Below are 24419 nucleotides of genomic sequence, written 5' to 3'. Positions count from 1 at the left end.
TTCACACAAGAAAACCAGGAAGTACAAAGTGGTTAGGACTGATGGAAGTCAGGAAGGTTTATTTTATGAATGCATGGGATGTATATAAGAGGTTCAGCCAGAGTTTGAAAACTCTTCTGTCTTTAAGCCCCAGGCATGTATGAATGTCAATGAATAAGACAATGTAGGTCTGGCCAAGATTCATGTGCCCCACTCAACCATGCCAGCGACTACTCATCTCAAGCCAGTTGTTGCCTTGAAGAAATATAGGCTTAGTATTGCCTGGTCTTAGGGTTTTTCATGAGAAACCATAATGTGGAATTCTATATGAAATATTTCAATTTTTGTCTGTTAGCAATCAATTTTTTAAAATTTATACCATAAGCATGGAAAATAGAACACAACTATTATACAGATCTGGCCCATGGTCCAACAGCTTGAAATAAATTTTATCAATGCTACTGTCTTTTTATTTATTTTCAGTTTCCTCCAAAGGGTAGACTATTATTTACTTTCTCACAGACGATAGTAATGATACCACATATTTTGTACATTTTACAGTTGAGGGTGACATGTGTGGGTAGGATAGATACCATCATCCCAATTTTACTCTTGAAACCACTGAGGCTTTAAGCGGAAGGACCTAAACTTGTACCCAAATACCTGTGAAACAATGCTCTGTATCATGTGACCTCTCAGGTGGTTGCTTTCAAAGCTCCCCCTCCGGCTCTTTTATTTATCGTTTATCCAGACTAATTCTTTCTCCTTCACATCGGAGAAAACTGAGTTTGTCAGTTCCCCACAATTCCTTTTGTTAGTCAAATGGGAGAAAATAAAAATCATTACCTGTGCGACCTATAGAAATAGGCTTGTGCGTTTAATAATTGCTATAACTAAGGAATTCAAATCATATAATATTTTCCATCTTGCCAGAGATGGATAATTTTTTTTTTCCTTTCTTTCCTTAAGAATGTGTTTAAATTCCCTTGGCCTGTTAGAATAAGCATTAATGTTTACAGTTGCTATAGCAACCGGAAATGCTGGCCGTTGGGTAGGAAAGGAGCCTGAGAGAGGAAGATAAGCTATGTCAGTTATTGAACATCTGTCAAACATTTAGCCAATTGAAAGTGACAGGCGAAAAGCTAGAAATTAAAAGTGGGCAAAATATTTTTACTAACATTCACTTAAGAACGTCAGTTTCGTATTGTTTTGTCTGTATTACGGAGGGGTAATTAACTTCTATTTTCATGCACATAAAGGAGGTATTTTCTATGGGTAAGATATGGCTGCATGTGTAATTTTTTTATGCTATAATAGTATTAATCCATGTCCACTGGAGGTTGCTTTGCAGTTTCTTGAGCTCTTCTGCATATACTATTTAATTGCATCTTCAAGACAACACTGAATTTGGTAGTTTTCATTTTACAGAATTTCACATTTTGTGGGAATAGAGAGGTAAAGAAAACTATGCTGTAGAACAGAGTCTCTTAATTAAAGACTTCCCCCTCCCCATCCTGGCCACTATTCATTTACGCAGGGGCAGCACCCTAAATATTATTACATGTGTTCCCAGTTCCCACTCTTGTACCCATGGGAGCATCCCAGATCTATTATGACTCCTTTTTCCTGTGGGTCCCAGTGCATCCTCAAAACCCTAACAGCATTCCAGATCGCCAATACCAATCAGGCAGGGCTCTGTAGTCAAGTTGAAATCTGTTCGCTATGCCCGTGCGATAATGATTTCTCACCTTGGCTTGGTGTTTTCTTGTTTACAAATCCTTTTCACATAGGTGTCTTATTTGGTCATCAAGCCTCTAAAGTAAGGGTTATCCCTTCTTTACATGTGAGAAAATTGAGGCTTAGAGAGATTAAGTGATTTGGCCAAGATCACAAAGTTAGGTGGAGGACACCTCCTCCCCTCCCACCTTTCAACTACACTGTATGAAAAGAGAAGAATAGGTATAAAGACTAATGTCATGGATACCAAGTCCTACCCTAATCACTTACTAACTACAAGCAAAACAAAACAAACAAGCAAAAAACATGAAAGTTATCTAATGCCCCTCTAGGTGCCTCTCCCTGCTTCTGAAAAGGAAAGTGTTGGTCAGATTTTCTCTAGAGTAATTCTAGCTAAAATCTGTAATACATGAGCTCTGATTTTAACTTTAATGCTAAGTTTCCCCAGTGCAGTATTTATTACCCACAGAGCTCTGTTTGTCATTGCTTCCCCAGCTTCTCTCTGATCTCAGTTTCTAGAAAGTGAGAGAACATATTAATTTTGAGTTATGATTTTGCTATTTCCACTTATTGGCATAAGTATACTAGCACTGTGCAAACGGTCAGAAGATTTGATTTTCTGGGCTAGCTTTGTTTAATGCTAAGTTTTAATAAGTCATTTTTCTCTCTGTTCTTCACTTGCCTTTCCTGAAAGCAGATATTACCTCCTAGCGATGAATCAAATGAATAACATAAGTGAAAATAATTTCAGAAAAAGAAAGAATATACTGAGATGTCAGTGTAGCTTTATTAATCATAAATCCTGATCTGATTTGTTAATATAAGTGGATGATTTAGAATGTATCTTTAGAGTGAATTTGAATGAATATATAATTTATCAGACAGTTCTAGTCACCATCTTTGCCTTATCCATAATAACAACAAATATTAACTGACATTTATTGAGTGCTTGTATGTGCTGGACATTGTGCTAATTGTAATTAAGCACTTTGCTTACCAAGTTACCCTTGATCCTCTCAAATACTTATGAAGTGTAAGTATTATTATCCCCACTTTTCAGATGAGAAAACTGAGTCATAGATCAGTAACTTTCCATGGTCTCATAGAAGTGGCAAAGCAGGGTTTCAGGAGCAGGTATGTCTAACTCTAAATACTAGGGTAGATACTTGACCAGTTATAGAAAATACTCTAAAACACCTGAGGTAAGAATATTTATTTAAAAAAACAAACACACACAGATTTGCTTAAACATCAGATAAAGGGCAGTGATCATCACTTGTTTTTTTCCTACTGAAAAGTTTTCTTGAAGCTGCCTTTTTCCATGCAGGTCTTTGTTTCATTGCCTTAAAAGAGATAGAAGAGTCATTGGTAAGAATCCACAGTTCCTAAGAGTCACTAATTTAAAGAACAGTTTTAAGTGGTAGTGGGTGGATGGTAGATTAGTAAACAAGTATTTTTCAAAGGACATTCTGAGGGGACTTAATGAAGGATGGTAAGAAGCCATTACTAAATTGGGAAGAGGAGGTATGGTAAATCTCTAAGAAGGAAAAGAAATGGCAAGAGTTAATATTAGCCAAGACACTTTTGATTGCAGGAGACAGGAATTCAGTATCCCTGGGGAATTTTTCTTTTTTAATGGACAATTTATTGATTTTTAAGAAAAAGAAGATTACATGAAGGGCAAGAATGTTTCCTCCGAGTTGATTTTTCTCAAGGAACTCAACACCACGTGCACTCACTTGCTCTGCCTGTCAGCTTTGAGTCTTCCTTTCACCCATTCACACCAGCTTGTCAGGAGCACCTTAGACATGGACATGGAGGACTCTGTTCACAGACAGAATCTTGAAACTTGAGGGAAAAAAAAGCTTTCGTGCTCAGATTGAATTTTATAAAATTCTGCTTGCTGGCTTATGTCATATGACCCTTACTGGACCAGTCACTGTGCCTTGGGAGGGAGGTAATATGATTGGTTTACCTCATGACTCACCCTCATTTCTATAACCAGCCTTTGAGGAATGGTGATTCCATACTATGAGAACCAAGTGAAGAAATATTGATAAGAAGAAGAAAAGTGCCTTTCATGGCAAACCAGATAATGAACTCTAACTCATGGGTGATAAATCTTTCATCTGGTCCTGTCCTCCACACCTCAAAGCAAAACTTGACCATTTCAGTCAGTACAAAACTTTTTTTGTTTTTAAAGGTCCAAATAAAAACAGAAAATACTTCTCTTTGGTGAAGGACAGATTCATTTTTAATAGACCACCAAGCCAAATGCTTTGGTATGGGTTTCACTTCAGCATTGGCAAGATAAAGGGAAGAGACAAGAAAAAGTATCTTGGATTCCAGTGAAAAATAGTATTTTCTTGATAAATTTGATTGAGTTAAAGTTAATTTATGCTCAGCATTTAAATGTCAGTTGTTTGAATTTTAGATCACATCTTTAACTGAGGAGGGTGTAGAACTGTTTAATAATCTGGTGAAAAGGCTGTGTATTGCTGACTTGTGTGGGAGTTGATATTGCTTGAAAGCTTATTCAGCTAACCATATTACTGCTTGAATCCTTGAATCCTATAAAATGTAAATAATTATAGTTTAATTGACTTTTTTTTTTACCATTTACTCAAAATTTTTCTTCATTCTTGTGAATGTATTTCATTTCCCACATTGAATATTTCTTTTTTTTTTCCTCTGTTGCCAGAAATGGCTTAGCTTAAAGTAATAACAGATTTTGATTATGCTGTGACTGAAAGCACGAATTCTATTAATGATGATTGGCGCAGCCTTTTCTTAGAACATGTCTTTAAATTCTGATGATACACTTGATGTGTACATCCTGATATTTCAGAATTTAGCTGGTCAGCTAGTTCCCTGAAATTCTGAGCATCTCCTGAGTGCCAGCTCTGGGACTAGGTACTGTGGAATACAAAAACAGTCAAGATTGTCACGATCCTTGCCACAATCCTTACTGCAGCTCTGTCAGCAAAGGGGGTGGAGCATCAGTCATGATAACCCCTGGACCACCACATTACTGGCTCAGTTAATCTGAAGGTTGTGGTTGTGATGGTTTGTAGCACAGAAAAAGAAATCTCTGCCACAGTCTAAGAGATGTCTGTTTTAATCCCAAGACTAATTCCACTGGTTCTCTCTGTGGTCTTGGAATAGATCCCTTGACTTTCCTGTGTCTTACATTTCCTCTGTCTCCAACGGAACTGATCTTTTTTTTTTTTTTTTAACAGCAATTTTTTAAAATTTATTTTTGGCTGCACTGGGTCTTCGTTGCTGTGTGCGGGCTTTCTCCAGTTGCAGCGAGCGGGGGCTACTCTTCGCTGTGGTGCATGGCCTTCTCATTGCAGTGGCTTCTCTTGTTGCAGAGCATGAGCTCTAGGCACGCAGGCTTCAGTAGTTGCAGTGTGTGGGCTCAGTAGTTGCGGTGCACAGGCTGTAGGGCACGTGGGCTTCAGTAGTTGTAGCTCGTGGGCTCTAGAACGCAGGCTCAGTAGTTGTGGCACATCCGCTTAGTTGCTCCACGGCATGTGGGATCTTCCCGGACCAGAGCTTGAACCCATGTCCCCTGCATTGGCAGGTGGATTCTTAACCACTGTGCCACCAGGGAAGTCCCCGGAACTCATCTTTATCCTACTTATTCCCAAAAATTGTCTGAGCCAACAAATGAGCTAATAGATACCAAAGTGTTTCAGAAATGTAAAGAATTAAGCAAGTTATGGTTCTGTTAGTGTGTCGGCTTACCTCATTTAATTGTACTTCGTTTTACTGCACTTCACAGATATTTCATTTTTTACAAATTTAAGGTTTGGGGCAACACTTCACCAAGCAAGTTCTATTGGCGCGATTTTTCCAACAGCATTTGCTCTTTTCTATCTCTGTGTCGTATTTTGGTAATCCTCACAATATTTCAAACTTTTTCATTGTTATTGTATATATTATGGTGATCTGTGGTCAGTGATGTTTGATGTTACTATTGCAAAAAGATTACAACTCACTGAAGACTCAGATGATGGTAAGAATTTTTTAGAGTTAAAGTATTAATATTTTTTAGTTTTAAAGTATACACATTTTTAAAGATATAATGCTATTGCAAATTTAATGGACTACAGTGTGGTCTAAACATAACTTTTATATATACTGGAAAACCAGAGCACCTCATATGAGGTGCTTTATTGTAGTGGTCAGGAACCAAACTCGCAATAATCTCTGAGTTAAGCCTGCACTTATAAGATGTAGCCTTACTTAAAGGTAGATGGGAAAATCTGGCTCACTGGAGCTAGGTTTACCTTTCTTGTGCATGTAAATATCTTAGTCCAGGGATTACTGCTAACTTTGAGTATCTGTGATCTGGCCAGGGCACACAGGCGTCATCTGGCAACTCAAGTCTTTTTTTCAATATATGTCACTTAGCCTGTTAAGTTGCGTGGGCCAGCTTCGCCCCTGCATGCTTACCTCTCTGCTTTTCCTAAGTCTTTCTCACTCTTGGATATTCAAAAAACTATGAATCAGTCATCTTTTCTTTCTGCCATTTTGTAAACTTGGTAAACTGCATCCGAACGTCAGAAAGAAAAAAAAAAAGAAAGCTTTTTTAGGGAAAGGGCTTATGCATTCTGATTGAAAATATATGGACTCTGATATTACAGAGTTTTTGCCCTTCTCTGATTTCAGTGATTTTGATTTGCCATCAGTGGTCTGATGAAAGTCTTGTAGCCTCTTATTTGCAGTTAACTTACTTCTCACTAGCACTCTGGGCCTCGAGTTCAGTAATGAAATTGTGGCTCCAGGAAACTTCTGACATTTGGAATTTCAGTTCAATTCAACTAGTGTTTACCTGAGTTGCTTCCAGAATGTGAGGGACCAAAGTGAAACCTGTGTTCTCCTGCTGTACGTATTCTGGTGCACAAGTAGTATTCAAGTTTGGTAGTCGGAGAGGAGACAAACAACTGAACCATTCTCATATGGGAAAAACATTTTAGTATGTGTGAGAATGTGCAGTTGCTATGAGGCAGAAAAGACACACATGCTTATTTGGTTGTTGAGGAGAGATCACTTATATTTCCCAGGCCAGAAAATGGCTTCTTTGCAGAAGGCAGTGTTTGAGTTAAGCAGAAGTGAGAAGGGAATCCTGGGAAGACAGTGCACTGGCCTGGGCAGGGAGACTGTCAGGGGAGCAGTGACTGTATTTCCATGTTACCTTAAACGAACCTACTTAGCAGTATGAACCTTCCTTAAGATACAATTTTGTTGAGAAGTGCAAATCACACGAAAGATTTACAACAGAGCTCTCTACTTAAAGCCAAACAGTGTGGGCAGAGCCTTCCCTTGGTGCCTAATCTTTGTATCAAAAAGTGATCCCTGAGGGAATAAGGATGTATTGTATGAATAAACTAATCATGGCTGCCCCTCCTCAGCCTCCCTGGAGTTTTGTAGAGTTTAGCTTGAGGAATCCTCTCCCAAATATAGATCTGCATGTAAAGAAGTGTGTAAAGCTAAGACTAGATAATATGGAGTCCTGCTTTGGAAGGACTTGAATACTAGTCTGATGCATTTTACTTAATCCAAGAGGCATCGGGGCTCACAACAGACTTGTGTGCAAAGGAGGGGCCTGATTTAGAGTGGTTCCATAGAAGGATTCATCTGGCAGTTGTGTGTGGGTTGGTGTGGAGTGGCAGTCAGCCTGCAGTTGGCAAAATGAATGTCCTTAAGCCAATGAGAGGTAATGGTGAGACAGCCATGGGTGCCAAAAACAGGACTTGTATGCTGATTGCATTTGCCCTTCCCCCGCAATAGGAAATTTACACCTTCTAGAGATATCTCGGATCTGAGGGAGGGCATTGTATGAAGAGAGCATAAATATTAAGCTGAAAGAGTTTTGTCATCTGCCGTTCTGTTCTCCCACTACCCCAGGAAAAGTGGTATTCTTTCTAGAATTGGGCAGTGAGCTCATCAACTTTTATGTGCTTTTCACATTTTATACTTGGCTTTTGAAGAGTATCTGTGCTTCACGGGATTAATACTTTTCAAATGAACTTTGGCTGTTGTTTGAGCTCTTCATAAAATATGGTGCTACTCTGACTGCTTTAAATGTTAAATATTTAACAAATAACTGAAAGAAAAATCCTGTAATCCCCGATGAACGGTATTTTCATCTGGCCATTGTAGTCCACTCAAGCTGTGCTGTGGCCTTCCTAGTTTGACCACAGTGACCAGGCTGGACCATTCCCTGTTACAATCACGCAAAGCTCTGATATTGATTCTGTGTCGTTTCAGCACCACCTCCACCTTCATCTCGTCAAAATACTCAGGTTGGCTTGCGTTTATGGTCTCCAGTACCATTCTCATGCTAACAAAAGCACGCAACTAAGGGTCACTCCCGTATCTTGATTTGTCTTTCCTTCTAGATACCAAAGCAGAGCTCACAAGCTAAATTGCCTACTGAGTACTATGGGCCTGGTGTACACTAGGGATTGGTAGAGACTGTGGCAAACAGAAGACCGCTTGCCTGCTTCCAAGTGGGAAGCTGGTGCTCAGCTCTGCCAGTTGTTTCCCTGATAGAATGAGAGCCTAAGGTAGTCATCCTTTTAAAGGAGTGTTTCTCCAAGTGTGGTCTCCAGACCAGCACCACCAGCATCACCTGGGAGCCTGTTAGACATGCAGATTCTCGGTCCCCATCCCAACGTCCTGAATCAGGAACTCTGGGGGTGGGACCCAGCATTCTGTGTAGTAACAAGCCCTTCTGATAATTCTGGAGCTCACTCTAGTTGGGGACCCACTAGTGCACCCCCCTGATTCCTCTCGAAGCCTGATATTTAAGAACTGTGTTTGAGTTTCAAGAAAACCTTAATTATCTAGATGTCTATTTGATTTTCAGTGTTTTCAAAACAGTTTTAGCCATAAAAGGCACACACAGTTTTGTAAGCTAAATCCGTTTCATGTGCCATCACTTTCCTGCCTCCACTCAAGAATCTGAGTATGCTAACAGAAAGGATGCTATTCTGTCTAAAAATTATAGGGCTTCTCCCCTTGGAGAATAAAAGTTTGCTGACTCCAGGCCTGGGCAGTATTTCTCAGATTTTTTACTGATCCATTTCTGAGAGCAAAGGAGAGTCAGCACCTGCCCCCTGGGAATCTGGGAGCATATCCTAAAGCAATCCAATGCAAAGTACAGATTTTGTTGAAGTTTTTCCTTTTACCTTTAAATTTGTGTGAGTTTTATACCTGTTCCATCATATACTCATTTCTGGCTTTTTGTCAGAACAATGTGTTAAATTGCCTTCAAGTTAAATTCCTAAACTTCCACCTAAAAATGTTTAAAGAAAATTTATACTCCAGAAAAATGTCCAATTTCCCAATAAAATAGAGACAAAAAAAAAACCAAGAAGTCACCCATAAAATGGGGGAAATCATGAGCCATACACAAGAGCAATATTCAAGAGCTGTATACATGACTAGAAAATACTCTCTTTCCATCTTACTTCCCATACCTCCACTGCCACATCTGAGTGAGTAAAGAGCATGTACTAAAAATCACTGAACGCAGTGAGTGGTCAGGAGGCTTAGTCAGGAGGCTTATTTTTAGAAATGCTTGCCACGAGTTTGGATGAGTTTTAGCACTGAGTCTTATCTAATCCTTGCCTCACATGGTCACCATTTCATTTCCCCTAAATCACTTTTGCAAAGATGGTAAAAAGGTTTGACTTCATGTGCCAACATCAATTGATTGGAGGTAACAGCCTGAAGCGCTGCGTTGAGGATTGTGAATCTGTGTCTGGCATAGTCAATTTTCAATGTCTGCCATGAGAGAAGGCATGGCACCTGCTGGTCCAAGTGATACATACGTGCCGTCCCTACTCCACTCAGCACTAATGAATAATGCAAAACAGTGTCTGAACCCTGGGAGGTCCTGCTTGATGATGGGCTCCTTGTTTAAACCCAGTTCTCTGGGACACAGAGCATCTATAACAGGGGTCCTTTCAGCCGCAGCCATGATTTCAGCAACCTAAGTTGTCAAGGGCTGTGGCCATTATCATAGGTGTTAAACACCCATAAGTTCATCTTCTAATTAACGGAGGTACAATATCTGTCCTATTCCAGCACTTCAATTTCAGCTTGTCTCAGACACCTCCCCTCCACTCCTATTTCCCAAGATGCTATTCAAATATACTTATATTGATCATTTAGTGTCTTAGTATTAGAGGTGTCATCCAGAGGCTTCAGCTTTCAGAAGTCTGAAGTCTATCGGTCACCCCCTCTTGGGATATCACTTCAGTATAGAAAAACACACTCTTTTCTTTGACTCTCCCACTACCTGTTTATGGTGCATAATCACTAGGGCTGCTTTGCGTTTAAGGTTTCTCACTGAGTTCTTTTTTTTTTCTGGAGTTAATGAGATTACTTACAATTTATAATGTCTCCCTTCTCCTCAGGTCAGAGGAAGACAAATGACTTATCGATCAGTTTATAAGCAAAAACAAACAAAGCAAAACAAAAATAGCAGAATCTTTAAAAAATTGACTTAAATTAGCATAGTTGATGTCCAGCTAGCAGGACAGGTGTTCTTTTTATTATCCCTGTTTTTCAGATGAGAAAACTTAGAAATTACTTTCTAGCTGAGAAGCACTGAAACCAAGACTCAGTCTATGTTGCTTGACGCCAAATTCAGGGATCTTTCCACTGGGTTATGCTCTCTGCCCCTTTGCCCACACAGACTACCCACTGATTGTGATCCCTGTCTTTCTAGCTGCTCTCCATTCCAGCCCTGAGCTCCATGCTTTTGTAAATGGTTAATGCCAGGTAAATATTTGGCCAAAAAGTAAACCAATGACTGCATTCTCAAAACCTGTTTCATTTGTAGAATCATTTAAAATACATTTTATCACATCTGCTTGCTTAGAATCATATCTTAGTTGAAATTTAACCTCACAAGACTGTGCAAAAAGTAGAAGAGGTGTGTATAAATCTATCTAAAGATCAGGAGGCTCTTGTGCTGTTGAAACAACTGTCAAAGCCCAAATTGGTTGCAATGCAAGGACCAGAATCCAGGTCTCCTGACTATCAAGTCAGTTATCCTTCTACACAGCACAGCTTAACTCAAATATAAGTGCGTATGCCTGTTTGTGTGTGTGTGTGTGTGTGTGTGTGTGTGTGTGTGTGTGTATAAAAGTTCTAGTTCTTGACCTGCCAATAAACTACCTGTGTGAATCTTAGCAAGTTACTGGGTCTCTTTGGATCCCACTTTCTTTATTTGTCAAAATAGGGTGTTGGATTTGATGGTGTGCTTATAAAATCATGGGATTTTAATGCTGGAAGATACTTAGAGGTCATCTAATTCTACTCTTTAAATTTACAGATAAAGAAAAGTGATCTCTTCTAGCTCCAGATTAAATCCTGAGAGGAACATATGGCTTGCTAACAGAACTAGCTCATCTGAATATTGCAACTACCCCATCATCCCATTTCTGCCCACTTATCAAATGTGTGCCTGTCATCCAGGCATGTAATTTCTCTAGGCCTCAGCTTCCTGATCTGTAAAATCACAGGGGTTGGACTTAGGTCCCTTTCAAATTTAAAACTTTGAGGATTAAGAACGGTATCTTTGAAAACTGACATCTTTGCTACCCCTTGGGATATGACTCAGAATGTCGTGCAACATAACGTAACTCTAGAAAGAAATTAGGCAGCATCAAGGTGAAGTTAAGAGCATTCATCTTGAGGACTCTGATCAGAGGGTAAACTTGCTCAATGAGTACCTGAATTTGAAATTCCTTGATTGATGTCTTCTTTTAAAAATAATAAACATCCTTCACTGTTGGCTTAAAGATACGGAAAAAGGAACCAATTAAGAGGGTGATGTTTCATAGTTAATTTCCTATAGACTTAGATGCTACGAGTTAGAAAACCATCCCTAGGTCCTTCTGCCTTAATAGCTATCACATTCTAACCAGTCTCAGTATTTTTCAGTTGAGCATCAGAAACCTCACAATCTATTAAATATTGCATTCCAAGTATCTGTTTACTCAGTTGATAAAAATTGCCAATGGGACAGGAACTGTCTGTCACTTTCAGAGCAATTAGTGTGTGAAAACTTATCAAAAGAAATCTGTCAAGTTTGAACAAGTGTAAATATTGCATGAAAGTCCCTAAGGAAATCAGATGGAGTGGGATACATTTTTGCAGCACATGAGCATTTATTTTGTTTTACTTACTTGGCTTTATTTTTTCAGAATGTGGATAGCATTTCATATAACCCAGTGAATTAATGTTCTGCTCTGATAAAAATAGACTGGTTCTTAGGGGAGAACTGCATGGTCTCATGAGTACTATAACAATACTAACTCCTTGCTTTCAAGCTTCAAAAGCTTTTACTACTTTGGGAGGGAGCATTGGAATGGGAGTGTAGGTACAAGGACTAAGATGTAGTCTGTTTTGCCACTTTCTGACTCTCCAGTCTTACCTTTTTGAGGCCACAGAATTGTCATATTTTTTGTTTGGTTGTTGTTGGCTTTTTGCTTTGTTAAAAAACACTTTTTTTTTTGGCCATCCCGTGTGGTTTGCAGGATCTTAGTTCCCTGACCAGGGATCGAACCTGGGCCCTCAGCAGTGAAAGCGCTGAGTCTTAACCACTGGACTGCTAGGGAATTCCCCTTTTTTTTTTTTCTTTAATAAAATTTAAGCTATGGTTAAAATCATGAAAAGCCTACAGGCATATAGGCAAGAATTGAAAAGGTATTCCGAACAATAGCTATTACTATGTTGAGGTAATGGAATTGCTAGGGAGTTTTTTTTTTTTTTTTTTTTTTTAAACATCTTTATTGGGGTATAATTGCTTTACAATGGTGTGTTAGTTTCTGCTTTACAACAAAGTGAATCAGCTATACATATACATATGTTCTGCTAGGGAGTTTTGTTTTAAGATTTTATAAATTCAGTTTGTTTTTTACCTTTTTAATGCCCTTCACCCATTTCTCCTACTACCTCACCCCCTGCCTCTGGCAACTACCAATCTGTTCTTCATATCTATAAACTTGGTTTGTTGGTTTGTTGCTTTGTGTCTTAGATTCCACATCTAACTAAGATCATGTGATAATCATCTTTCTTTCTTTGACTTATTTCGCTTAGCATAATATTCTCAAGGTCTATCCATGTTGTCCCAAATGGCAAGATTTAATCCTTTTTTAATGGCTGAATTATATTCCATTCTCTGTATATGTGTGTGTGTGTGTGTGTGCATGTGTGTCTGTGTGTGTATTTATATTTATACATGATTTGTTTATCCATTCATCCACCAGTGGACGCTTAGGTTGTTTCTATGCCTGGCTATTGTAAATAATGCTGCAGTGAACATGGGGGAACAGATATCTTTTCAAGTTAGTGTTTTAGTTTTCTTGACGTAAATACCCAGAAGTGGGATTGCTGGATCATATGGAAGTTCTATTTTTAATTTTTTGAAGAACCTCCATACTGTGTTCCATAGTGGTTGCACCAATTTATATTCCCACCAACAGTGCACAAGGGTTCCCTTTTCTCCACACCCTCTCCAATGCATGTTATTTCTTGTCCTTTTGATAATAGCCATTCTAACAGGTATGAGATAACAGCTCATTGTGATTTTCATTTGCATCTTCCTGATGATTAACGACGTTGAGTGTCTTTTTATGTGCCTGTTGGCCATCAGTATGTCTTCTTTGGAAAAATACTTCTTCAGATCTGCCCTTCTTTTTTTTTTTTTTAACATTTTTATTAGATTATAATTGCTTTACAATGGTGTGTTACTTTCAGCTTTATAACAAAGTGAACCAGCTATACATATACATATATCCCCATATCTCCTCCCTCTTATGTCTCCCTCCGACCCTCCCTATCCCACCCCTCTAGGTGGACACAAAGCACCGAGCTGATCTCCCTGTGCTATGCGGCTGCTTCCCACTAGCTATCTGTTTTACATTTGGTAGTGTATATATATCCATGCCACTCTCTCATTTTGTCCCAGCATACCCTTCCCCCTGCCTATGTCCTCAAGTACATTCTCTATGTCTGCGTCTTTATTCCTGTCCTGCCCCTAGGTTCTTCAGAACATTTTTTTTTTTATTCCATATATATATGTTAGCATGTGGAATTTGTTTTTCTCTTTCTGACTTACTTCACTCTGTATGACAGTCCCTAGGTCCATCCACTCATGACAAATAACTCAACTTCGTTTCTTTTTATGGCTGAGTAATATTCCATTGTATATATGTGCCACATCTTCTTTATCCATTCATCTGTTGATGGACACTTAGGTTGCTTCCATGTCCTGGCTAATGTAAATGGAGCTGCAGTGAACATTGTGGTACATGACTCTTTCTGAATTATGTTTTTCTCAGGGTATATGCCCAGTAGTGGGACTGCTGGGTCGGATGGTAGTTCTATTTTTAGTTTTTTAAGGAACCTCCATACTGTTCTCCATAGTGGCTGTATCAGTTTACATTCCCGGCAACAGTGCAAGAGGGTTCCCTTTTCTCCACACACTCTCCAGCATTTATTGTTTATACATTTTTTGATGATGGCCATTCTGACGTGCATGAGGTGATACCTCATTGTAGTTTTTTTTCTTTTTTTTTTTGAATTTTATTTTTTTTTTATGCAGCAGGTTCTTATTAGTCATCAGTTTTATACACGAGTGTATACATGTCAATCCGAATCGCCCAATTCATCACACCACCACCCCCGTGGCTTTCCCCCCTTGGTGTCCATACGTTTGTTCTCTACATCTGTGTCTCAACTTCTGCCCTGCAAACCAGTTCGTCTGTACCATTATTCTAGTTTCCACATACATGCGTTAACATACGATATTTGCTTTTCTCTTTCTGACTTACTTCACTCTGTATGACAGTCTCTAGATCCATCCACGTCTCAACAAATGACCCAATTTCGTTCCTTTTTATGGCTGAGTAATATTCCATTGTATATATGTGCCACATCTTCTTTATCCATTCGTCTGTTGATGAGCATTTAGGTTGCTTCCATGACCTGGCTATTGTAAATAGTGCTGCGGTGAACATTGGGGTGCATATGTATTTTTGAATTATGGTTTTATCTGGGTATACGCCCAGAAGTGGGATTGCTGGATCATATGGAAATTCTATTTTTAGTTTTTTGAAGAGCCTCCATACTGTTCTCCATAGTGGCTGTATCAATTTACATTCCCACCAACAGTGCAGGAGGGTTCCCTTTTCTCCACACTCTCTCCAGCATTTGTTGTTTGTAGATTTTCTGATGATGCCCATTCTGACTGTGAGGTGATACCTCATTGTAGTTTTGATTTGCATTTCTCTGCTAGTTAGTGATGTTGAGCAGCTTTTCATGTGCTTCTTGGCCTTCTGTATGTCTTCTTTGGAGAAATGTCTATTTAGGTGTTCTGCCCATTTTTGGATTGGGTAGTTTGTTTCTTTAATATTGAGCAGCATGAGCTGTTTATATATTTTGGAGATTAATCCTTTGTCCATTAATTTAAAGTGGACAAAGTTTAAATTAAGTTTGGACTTAAGTTTCATTAAGTCCCATTTCATTATTTTTGTTTTTATTTCCATTATTCTAGGAGGTGGATCAAAAAAGATCTTGCTGTGATTTATGTCATAGAGTCTTCTGCCTGTGTTTTCCTCTAAGAGTTTCATAGTGTCTGGCCTTACATTTAGGTCTTTAATCCATTTTGAGTTTATTTTTGTGTATGGTCTTAGGGAGTGTTCTAATTTCATTCTGTTACATATAGCTGTCCAGTTTTCCCAGCATCACTTATTGAAGAGACTGTCTTTTCTCCATTGTATATCCTTGCCTCCTTTGTCATAGATTAGTTGACCATAGGTGCATGGGTTTGCCTCTGGGCTTTCTATCTTGTTCCATTGATCTATGTTTCTGTTTTTGTGCCAGTACCATATTGTCTTGATTACTGTAGCTTTGTAGTATAGTCTGAAGTCAATGAATCTGATTCCTCCAGCTCCTTTTTTTTCCCTCAAGACTGCTTCGGCTATTCGGGGTCTTTTGTGTCTCCATACAAATTTTAAGATTTTTTGTTCTAGTTCCATAAAAAATGCCATTGGCAATTTGTTAGGGATTGCATTGAATCGGTAGATTGCTTTGGGTAGTATAGTCATTTTCACAATATTGATTCTTCCAATCCAAGAACACGGTATATCTCTCTGTTTGTGTGTATCATCTTAATTTCTTTCATCAGTGTCTTATAGTTTTCTGCATACAGGTCTTTTGTCTCCTTAGGTAGATTTATTCCTAGGTATTTTATTCTTTTTGTTGTAATGGTAAATGGGAGTGTTTCCTTAATTTCTCTTTCAGACGTTTCATCATTACTGTATAGGAATTCAAGAGATTTCTGTGTATTAATTTTGTATCCTACTACTTTACCAAATTCATTGATTAGCTGTAGTACTTTTCTGGTAGCATCTTTAGGGTTATCTATGTGTAGTATGTCATCTGCAAACAATGACAGTTTTACTTTTTTTCTGATTTGGATTCCTTTTATTTCTTTTTCTTCTCTGATTGCTGTGGCTAAAACTTCCAAAACTGTGTTGAATAATAGTGGTGAGAGTGAGCACCCTTGTTCCTGATCTTAGTGGAAATGGTTTCAGTCTTTCACCATTGAGAACGATGGTGACTGTGGGTTTGTCATATTTGGCCTTTATTATGTTGAGGTAAGTTCCCTGTATGCCTACTTTCTGGAGAGTTTTTATCATAAATGGGTGTTGAATTTTGTCAAAAGCTTTCTCTGCATCTATTGAGATGATCATATGGTTTTTAATCCTTCAATTTGTTAATATGGTGTATCACATTGATTGATTTGCGTATATTGAAGAATGCTTGCATCCTGGGATAAACCCCACTTGATCATGGTGTATGGTCCTTTAATATGCTGTTGGATTCTGTTTGCTAGTGTTTTGTTGAGGATTTTTGCATCTATGTTCATCATTGATATTGGCCTGTAGTCTTCTTTCTTTGGGACATCTCTGTCTTGTTTTGGTATCAGGGTGATGGTGGCCTCGTAGAATGAGTTTGGGAGTGTTCCTCCCTCTGCTATATTTTGGAAGAGTTTGAGAAGGATAGGTGTTAGGTCTTCTCTAAATGTTTGATAGAATTCACCTGTGAAGCCATCTGGTCCTGAGCTTTTGTTTGTTGGAAGATTTTTAATCACAGTCTCAATTTTAGTGCTTGTGATTGGTCTGTTTATATTTTCTATTTCTTCCTGGTTCAGTCTTGGAAGGTTGTGCTTTTCTAAGAATTTGTCCATTTCTTCCAGGTTGTCCATTTTATTGGCATAGAGTTGCTTGTAGTAATCTCTCATGATCCTTTGTATTTCTGCCATGTCAGTTGTTACTTCTCCTTTTTCATTTCTAATTCTATTGATTTGAGTCTTCTTCCTTTTTTCTTGATGAGTCTGGCTAATAGTTTATCAATTTTGCTTATCCTCTTAAAGAACCAGCTTTTAGTTTTATTGATCTTTGCTATCGTTTCCTTCATTTCTTTTTCATGTATTTCTGATCTGATCTTCATGATTTCTTTCCTTCTGCTAACTTTGGAGGGTTTTTTGTTCTTCTTTCTCTAATTGCTTTAGGTGTAAGATTAGGTTGTTTATATGAGATGTTTCTTGTTTCTTGAGGTAGGATTTTATTGCTATAAACTTCCCCTTAGAACTGCTTTGCTTCGTCCCGTAGGTTTTGGGTCATCATGTTTTCATTGTCATTTGTTTCTAGGTGTTTTTTGATTTCCTATTTGATTTCTTCAGTGATCTCTTGGGTATTTAGTAGTGTATTGTTTAGCCTCCACGTGTTAGTATTTTTTTACAGATTTTTTCCTGTAATTGATATCTAGTCTCATAGCGTTGTGCCTGGAAAAGATACTTGATATGATTTCAATTTTCTAAAATTTACCAAGGCTTGATTTGTGACCTAAGATATGATCTATCCTGGAAAATGTTCCATGACCACTTGAGAAGAAAGTGTATTCTGTTGTTTTTGCATGGAATGTCCTATAAATATCAATTAAGTCCATCTTGTTTAATGTATCATTTAAAGCTTGTGTTTCCTTATTTACTTTCATTTTGGATGATCTGTCCATGGGTAAAAATGGGGTGTTAAACTCCCCTACTATGATTGTGATACTGTCGATTTTCCCTTTTGTGGCTGTTAGCATTTACCTTATGTATTGAGGTGCTCCTATGTTGGGTGCATAAATATTTACAATTGTGATATCTTCTGTTTGGATTGATCCCTTCATCATTATGTAGTGTCCTTCATTGTCTCTTGTAATAGTCTTTATTTTAAAGTCTATTTTGTCTGATAAGTGAATTGCTACTCCAGCTTTCTTTTGATTTCCATTTGCATGGAATGTCTTTTTCCATCCCCTTACTTTCAGTCTGTATGTGTCCCTAGGTCTGAATTGTTCTCTTGTAGACAGCATATATATGGGTCTTGTTTTTGTATTCATTCAGCTAGTCTATGTCTTTTAGTTGGAGCATTTAATCCATTTACATTTAAGGTCATCATTGATAAGAATGTTGTTATTACCATTTTCTTAATGGTTTTGGGTTTGTTATTTTAGGTCTTTTCCTTCTCTTGTGTTTCCTGCCTAGAGAAGTCTTTAGCATTTGTTGTAAAGCTGGTTTGGTGGTGCTGAATTCTCTTAGCATTTGCTTGTCTGTAAGGTTTTAATTTCTCTGTCGAGTCTGAATGAGATCCTTGCTGGGTAGAGTAATATTTGTTGTGGGTTCTTCCCTTTCATCACTTTAAATTTGTCCTGCCACACCCTTCTGGCTTGGAGAGTTTCTGCTGAGAAATCAGCTGTAAACCTTATGGAGATTCCCTTGTATGTTATTTGTTGCTTTTCCCTTGCTGCTTTTAGTATTTTTTCTTTGTATTTAATTTTTGATAGTTGTTGGATTTATCCTGTTTGGGACTCTCTGTGCTTCCTGGACTTGATTGACTATTTCCTTTCCCATATTAGGGAAGTTTTCAACTCTAATCTCTTGAAATATTTTCTCAGTCCCTTTCTTTTTCTCTTCTTCTTCTGGGACCCCTATAATTCGAATATTGGGACTCTCAGAAGTCTCTGGAGTCTCTGAGACTGTCCTCAATTCTTTTCTTTCTTTTTTCTTTATTCTGCTCTGTAGAAGTTATTTCCACTATTTTATCTTCCAGGTCACTTATCTGTTCTTCTGCCTCAGTTATTCTGCTATTGATTCCTTCTAGAGAAATTTTAATTTCACTTACTGTGTTGTTTATCATTGTTTATTTGTTCTTTGGTTCTTCTAGGTCCTTGTTAAATGTTTCTTGTATTTTCTCCATTTTATTTCCAAGATTTTGGATCATCTTTACTATCATTATTCTGAATTCTTTTTCAGGTAGACTGCCTATCTCCTCTTCATTTGTTTGGTCTGGTGGGTTTTTACCTTTCTCCTTCATCTGCTGTGTATTTCTCTGTCTTCTCATTTTGCTTAACTTACTGTGTTTGGGGTCTTCTTTTTGCAGGCTGCAGGTTCTTAGTTCCCGTTGTTTTTGGCATCTGCCCCCGGTGGGTATGGTTGGTTCCATGGGTTGTTTACACTTCCTGGTGGAGGGGACTAGTACCTGTGTTCTGGTGGATGAGACTGCATCTTGTCTTTCTGGTGGGCAGGACCGCATCTGGTGGTGTGTTTTGGGGTGTCTGTGACCTTATTATGATTTTAGGCAGCCTCTCTGCTAATGGGTGGGGTTGTGTTCCTTTCTTGCTATTTGTTTAGCATGCGGTGTCCAGCACTGTAGCTTGCTGGTTGTTGAGCGGAGCTTCGTCTTAGCGTTGAGGTGGAGATCTCTGGGAGGGCTATTGCCATTTGATATTACATGGTTCTGGGAGGTCTCTGGTGGACCAGTGTTCCGAACTCAGCTCTCCAACCTAAGAGGAGCAGGCCTGACACCCGGCCCAAGCACCAAGACCCTGTCAGCCACACGGCTGCTAGTGTTGGAGGGTCTCCTGCAGAGGCAGGGCATGGCTGTTGCTCACTGCAGGGACAAGGACACTGGCTGCAGAAGTTCTGGGAAGTACTCCTGGGTGTGAGCCCTCCTATAGTCCACCATTAGCCCCACCAAAGAGCCGGGTGTCAGAATGGGAGAAATTATTTGCAAATGAAGCAACTGACAAAGGATTAATCTCCAAAATTTACAAGCAGCTCATGCAGCTCAGTGTCAAAAAACAACCCAATCCAAAAATGGGCAGAACACCTAAATAGACATTTCTTGAAAGAAAATATACAGGTGGCCAACAAACACATGAAAGGATGTTCAACATCATTAATTATTAGAGAAATGCAAATTAAAACTACAATGAGATATCACCTCTCACCAGTCAGAATGGCCATCATCAAAAAATGTACAAACAATAAATGCTGAAGAGCGTGTGGAGAAAAGGGGACCCTGTTGCACTGTTGGTGGGAATGTAAATTGATAGAGTCACTATGGAGAACTGTGTGTACGTTCCTTAAAAAACTAAAAATAGAAGTACCATACGACCCAGCAGTCCCACTACTGGGCATATACCCTGAGAAAACCATAATTCAAAATATTCATGTACCGCAGTGTTCATTGCAGCTCTGTTTACAATAGCCAGGACATGGAAGCAACCTAAGCGTCCATCGACAGATGAATGGATAAAGAAGATGTGATACATATATACAATTGAATATTACTCAGCCATAAAAAGAAACGAAATTGTGTTATTTGTAGTGAGTTGGATGGACCTAGAGACTGTCATACAGAGTGAAGTAAGTCAGAAAGAGAAAAACAAATACCGTATGCTAACACATGTATATGGAGTCTAAAAAAAAGAAAGAAAAAAATGGTCATGAAGAACCTAGGGCCAGGATGGGAATAAAGACACAGACCTACTAGAGAATGGACTTCAGGACACAGGGAGGGGGAAGGGTAAGCTGGGCCAGAGTGAGAGAGTGGCATGGACATTTATACACTACCGAATGTAAAACCGAAAGCTAGTGGGAAGCAGCAACATAGCACAGGGAGATCAGCTTGGTGCTTTGTGGCCACCTAGAGGGGTGGGATAGGGAGGGTGGGAGTGAGGGAGACTCAGGAGGGAAGAGATATGGGGATATATGTGTATGTATAGCTGATTCACTTTGTTATAAAGCAGAAACTAACACACCATTTTAAAGCAATTATAGCCCAATAAAGATGTTAAAAAAAAATAAAAAGAGCTGGGTAGGCTCCAGTGCTGAGTCGCCTCAGGCCAAACAGCCAACAGGAAGTTTCTGCCCATTTTTAGTCAGATTTTTTTTTTTTTGCTACTTAGTTGTAGTTCTTTATATCTTTTGGATATTAACCACCTTAGCAGATATATGATTTGTAAATGTTTTCTTCCAATCAGTAGGTTGCCTTTTCAATTTATTGATGGTTTCATTCACTGTGCAGAAGTTTTTTAGTTTGATGCAGTCCCACTTGCTTATTTTACCTTTTGCTTTTGATGTTACATTCAGAAAGTCATCTCTAAGCCCCATGTCAAGGAGCTTACTGCCTATTATTTCTTCTGGGAGTTTTATGGTTTCAGGTCTTAACATTTGAATCTTTAATCCCCTTTGAGTTACCTTTTGTGTATGGTTCAAGGTAGTGTTCCAGTTTCATTCTTTTGTATGTGACTGTCCAGTTTTCCCAATGTCATTTACCAAATTATTGTTCTTTCCCTATGGTATATTCTTGGCTCCTTAGTAGTAAGTTTACTAACCATATATGTATAGGTTTATATCTGGACTCTCTATTCTCTTTCATTGATCTGTGTGTCTGTTTTTATGCTAATACCATACTGTTTTAATTACTGCAGCCTTGTAGTATAGTTTGAATTTAGTGTGATGCCTTCAGCTTTGTTCCTCTTTCATACCTTTAAAAAGAACAGATAAGACAAGTTATATGTTGTGTAATTTTTAGTCTTACTACATATTTCCCTGCTTTGATGTCTGCATTATCATTATATTATATTACTCATGCTCCTTACTCATTGTTGTGGGCAAATAAAAATACAGTATTCCAGGTAGTGCTCTTTGCTGTGAAGAAAAATAAATTAGTATCATTTTTAGAGACTTTCCCCCTTCAAGAGGCTCAGCGTTTAGCTCAATGTGATCTCACCAGTGCACCAGCCAAGATTCTTTGGCTAACCTTTGCACTTTGGGGTTCAACAGTATTTTACAAAGGTTGCATGTTGAATTGATGTTAGTTACCATCCTTAGCACAATCCATTTGAGACTTGTCTTCAGAACTATGGTTTGTTCCTTTGTCTACAGCATTGGAAATGGTTACAGTGTTATGTTACTATTACAATTTCGGAAACTTATTGCAACTTTATTTCAACGTTTTGTTGTTTTCTGTTGTTTATTGTAACTTAATGGCTTTCCCCAGAACTGAAGTAATACAGTTAATAAGCTTTATATTATACTTACCATTTCTTGAATTGAAATCATTGCATTAGTTCAGGGTTTCCCAACCTAGGTTTTGTGACATCTTAATAATTTTTTAGAAAAACAGTGTGTGGGTGGAGGGGTTGGGAGGCAGTTCTATATCAAATAAGTTTGCATGGCTTACATACTCTCTAAGAAATTTGAGGAACATTGGAATGTTAAAAACCTCTTGCAAGTCCTGAAAGGAAAAATTTTTAAATCAGTTAAACTTTACTTAATCCAGTGCTTCTTAAAGTCATTTGGTCATGTTACCTTTTTAAATTTGAGGTAGACGGGGGTGTAGAGAACTTCTATTAACAGGGAATTAATATTCCAAGGACCACAGTTTAGAAAATCCTGCAGAATATGTTTACGGTTGTTTGCATCTCCAACTAAAGCACTAAGTAACAAAATCAGTGAAACCAAAATAATTTAAATAGATCAACAACATGTTCATTGACTTTTGTTCTTATATTTACTTTAAAAATGATTAACTTTTAATGATACAGATGTGCTTATGACTCAGAGGGCTTTCACGTAACTTGATCATCACCACATACCTGTATCACATTTATTAATTATCCCCTTTTGATGGATTAAGAAATTGAAAGGGAGAGTGTTTAAATTGAAATGGCTTTCTTTATGGAATACAGGTTTGAGTTTTGCTTTTCTCATCATTTTCTTTTTTTACTCCAATTAGGAAAATAACAAAGCAGATGTCTTTTTTCCTGATATGCGTGGTCCATACAACTTTCTAGTTACTAAACTGTCCTTCTCCTACAAAATTAAGAAAGCCTTGTGGCACTAGCCACTAGCAACAGTTTTGGAAAATATCTTCAGGAAAAAATATATATATACAGTTTATATATGTGATTATAACTCTCCTTGGAGAAGTGTGTGTTAATTAATATTTTGCTGGTAAATTACTTTCTAACTTATACCTTGTGACTTTGGATATGTTAATTTATTCTTAAAACTCTCTTATAGTTAATTAGGGGATAAGCAGTGTTCTCTTCATTGTTCATATGAGAAAATTGAGAAGCTCAGAGATTACTTTGTTTTCCTGAAACTCACATACCAAATTGAGAGAGGAGTACATTGCTCTGTGCTGTTTGTTAAATCTCCCGTTTTTATGGGGAAATTGCCTTATCACATGGTACTTCTTCATGACCTATTAGAGGGGCTTTTCCTCCCCCAGATGTTAGTTTCTTGAGGAAGTAACTAGCCTTTTGGGAAGCACTTGTTTATTTACACTGAGTATCCTCTTGACATCGGCATGGGATTATTTATAATTACATGCACATGTGTAAATAAAATGATTAGCTATTCTCATATAAACATAATTATATCTCTCTAAAATAATGCTACGGAAATGTTATAATCCAGTGATAAAGGGAAAGAAATCTGCATGACTCCTCCTTTGTATGCAAACAGTGGGTTATTTAAGACAGAATATGTTTCCCATTGCACATTCAGTTATTGAGGCCAATTACAACTGGGGACTCATTGAAGTACTGAACAACAAGTGCCTTTTCCAATAGTTAGTATTCTCTATACAAAGCTGAGGTGACCTTTCTGCCATTTTCCGAGGACACTCCATACATTTAGAATTTAGGCCAGGATCATAATAAAGAGCAGCATACAAGAACACAACCAACTAGTTCTGAAACCTGAGACTCCCTTTGCCTCTAGTTGCTTCCTCTTCCTGCCTAAAATAACTTTTGAAAATAAAACAGGTCATGTTGGCTAATCAGTGCCAGTGGGTACTATATCACTTCTCCAGCTTTGAACAAATCTGGGGATCACACTTTAAAGAGAGGAATCATGGAATGCCTGGAGCTAAAAAGTTTGGTTTCCTCAGAGCACAGTAGTTCACTGCAGCAAATCATTTAAGCTCACTGTCATTTAGGTTTCTTTTCTGAAATTGAAAGCATGGGCTGACGTGCTCGTTCACAAAACATTCACCTAGCTCTTAAGAAAACTTAGATCTTTCAAAGGAATATTTTCAGGTATGACTGCCCATTACACTCATCCCACTGGCATTCTGGGATGAGTAAGTGTTTGTGAGAAGGTCGCTCTTTGATGGCTACTTTATAGTCACTCCCTTACGTATGTAATAATTTTTTCAGCTAATTTTCTAAAAATACAGATTTGCATTTATGGGACCAGGCAACCAGTCATTGTATGTTTAGTGAGTATTTGCTACAATATTAAATCCCCATCTCACTAAAATAGTGGG

The 24419-nt window shown here is 38.2% G+C and overlaps 1 protein-coding gene across 1 annotated transcript in view; it reads left to right on the top strand.

Annotated features, from left to right (window-relative positions):
• Positions 1–24419, top strand: part of CNTN4 (contactin 4) — a 326068-nt gene that overhangs the window by 110538 nt on the left and 191111 nt on the right. The window lies entirely within an intron of this gene.

This window comes from Phocoena phocoena, chromosome 10 (genome assembly GCF_963924675.1).
Source record: "Phocoena phocoena chromosome 10, mPhoPho1.1, whole genome shotgun sequence".
In the NCBI taxonomy this organism is placed as follows: Eukaryota; Metazoa; Chordata; class Mammalia; order Artiodactyla; family Phocoenidae; genus Phocoena; species Phocoena phocoena.
Note: the sequence above shows the minus strand (reverse complement) of the source record. Positions and strands in the feature narration are given on the sequence as shown.